The 2,677-nt window shown below is 49.2% G+C and overlaps 1 pseudogene; it reads right to left on the bottom strand.

Annotated features, from left to right (window-relative positions):
* Nucleotides 1-599: 599 nt before the first annotated feature.
* On the bottom strand, nucleotides 600-1,259 carry LOC107534640 (protein YIF1A pseudogene; annotated as a pseudogene).
* Nucleotides 1,260-2,677: the final 1,418 nt, after the last annotated feature.

Raw genomic sequence — 2,677 nt, 5'->3', positions numbered from 1 at the left:
ATTTCATTGAATATCCTTGTATTTCTCTTAAAACCAACTCATTTATTGTAAGGTCATTACTAATAATAATTACCATTTTAAATTATATATATACATATATATATATATACACACACACATATGCACACACACACACACACACACATATATATGTTAGAGAAAATTAGTTTATTTTTACTTTATATTTCAATGAAGACCTTAAATTGATTTTTTTAAAAAACCTGTATGTATAGGTAGGTTAATTATTTCATTTAACCTGAATTTCATTTAAGGGAGGGGGGAGAGGGAGAGTGACAGAGGAGAGAGAGAATGAGCACAGGAAGCTTTTTTTTTTTTTGATGAATACATTTCCTTTATGGAGGGAGATAAACTAAACTAAACAAACAAACAAACAAAAACCACCAAAAACCCCAAACCTGTGAAAACCCAGGGTGCTGGAAATGCAAACTCAACTCATTCAAATTCAAGCTTGTCCAGACGTTGGTCACAAACCCTAGTGAGGTGCCTGTGAGCATCAAGTCAGGGAGAGGGCACAGGAGTGAGGCCAAGAGAGAGTAGGAAAGGGGCCTCCACAGGCCCCCTAGTGATCACCCTCAGTGTTACCTCCACCTCTTCCCAGTGACAGTTTTCAAAGAAATCAAATCTTCGATGTATGGAAAGGTCAGTGCCAGCAGGGGCCAGGGGTCACCGGACCAGTGGAAGGTCAGCCAGTAGATGATGAGGGGCTGGAAGGCTGCAGCTCCCAGAGTCAGGTAGAGCTGGAGCTGCCGAGGGGCCGGAGCCCCCAGGCTATCAGGGCCAGGGCTGCTGTTCGCAAAGAACGTGCAATGAAGTACCTGAGTGCAGGCGAAGTCCAGGCCAGTGCCACGCGGTAGCCATCACTGCCGAAGAGCAGCCCTGTGAGCACACTGAGGATCAGCCCGACGTCTTTGCAGGTGGAAGGTGCTCAGGTCCCTACGCACGGTGGCCAGGTAGACGCCCAGGAGCAGGGCTAGCACCTCCAGCACCGCCCACACCAGTGCTGTGCTTGCACACAGGCCCAGCGCCTCTGGGGAGAACCTTTTCTGAATGCCCAGTGCCATCCCAGCCAGCAGCACGTAGGCGATGAAGGCCATTGTGGGAATACAGAGGTCAGGGGTGTTGAGGTTTTGTCGCGGGGGCAGAGGGACATCACGATTGCACTGTACTTCCCAATTCTGGTGTGTGTAGGGGAAGACCAGTAGCCCTAGCTTCTTGGCCACATAGGTTGTGTCCAATTTTCAACATATTCATTAGAGAAAGTTGGTGCTGGGCTGGTGGGAGTGAGTTTCTGCTCTCGTGGTGCCACCTTCCTCATTGTGGAGTTTAGGGAAGTGGCTCAGGGAAGTGACTCAAGGAAGTGGCTCGGGGAAGTGGCTCGGGGAAGTGACCCAAGGCAGTGACCCCAGGGCCAGCGAGCTTCTGTGTGTCCAAGGGCCACTTCATTGCTTTTGGGAAAAATTCAGCTTGTCAAATAGCTGAATGAGAATTTGTCTCCTTAACTAATATGAGTTATTTTGGTTGCTCCTTAGTTCTTATGTCAGCCACCTGAATAGTGATTTTTCATCAAAATATTTTATCACTTCTTTTTATACCGAACTCTCCCAGCGTTATGTGGGAAGACACAGAGTAGAAAAACAAACTTCCCAGCACAAGATTATCCTTTGTAGTGCATTTGTTTTCTGGCCCCAGTTCTTTCTTTGGAAAACTGTTATCATGGACTCAAAAGGGCAGGGCCATCTTTTAAAAAATATATATATATACTTTTATTGATTTCAGAGAGAGGAAGGGAGAGGGAGAAAGATAGAAACATCAATGAGACAGTCATTGATCAGCTGACTCCCACATGCCCCTGACTGGGGATCGAGTCCACAACCCGGGCCTGTGCCCTGCCCGGGAATCAAACCGCTACCTCCTGGATCCTAGGTCCATACTCAACCGCTGAGCCACGCCGGCTGGGCAAGGCCATCTTTTTTATTATTGTTCCCAAGAAATGGTTTTTAGCCATTAGACTGCTTTCTGCACATGGATTTCCGTTTTTCCTCCCTGCGCAGGACAGTTCTGGGTGCTTCAGTGGAACAGCCTGACTGCATGATGGGTGGTCTCTGAAGGGCTAGTTTTCCTGGTGGCCCCGGGCGTGTGGCACCACCAGGGGCATCAGGGTGCATGGCCTTGCCTCTGGTGGTTTCCTCCCTTGTCTTTAAGAGAACAAGGGGGCTGCAGCCCTGTGGGCAGTGCGTAGGGGCAGAGCTCACCAGGGCAGCCAGGGCACCGGGGTCCTGGGAAGGCTCGTGGGGCAGAGGGGTCTGTGTGCACTGTTTTGAAGGCTGTAGATTACAGATAGCAGACAAAGGAACCCACCTAAACCCTTGCTACTCGGAGTGTCTGCAGATCGACAGTCAGTGTCACCTGGGAGCTTATTAGAAATGCACGGCCTCAAGGATCATATGATTTCACTCATATGTGGAATCTAATGAACAAAATGAGCTATCAAGCCAAATAGAGACAGACTCGGGTGGAGAGCTGGCTGCCAGCTGCCAGGGGGCGGGGCTGCTGGGTGGGGGGTTGGAAGGACTGAGAAAGAAAGAAAAAACTCATGGACATGGACAACAGTGTGGGGGTTGCGGGGTGGAGGGGGGTAAGTGGGTGATCAATGGTG

This window comes from Miniopterus natalensis, chromosome 8 (genome assembly GCF_054644295.1).
Source record: "Miniopterus natalensis isolate mMinNat1 chromosome 8, mMinNat1.hap1, whole genome shotgun sequence".
NCBI classification, from domain to species: Eukaryota; Metazoa; Chordata; class Mammalia; order Chiroptera; family Miniopteridae; genus Miniopterus; species Miniopterus natalensis.
This window is presented reverse-complemented; position numbering and strand designations above follow the sequence as displayed.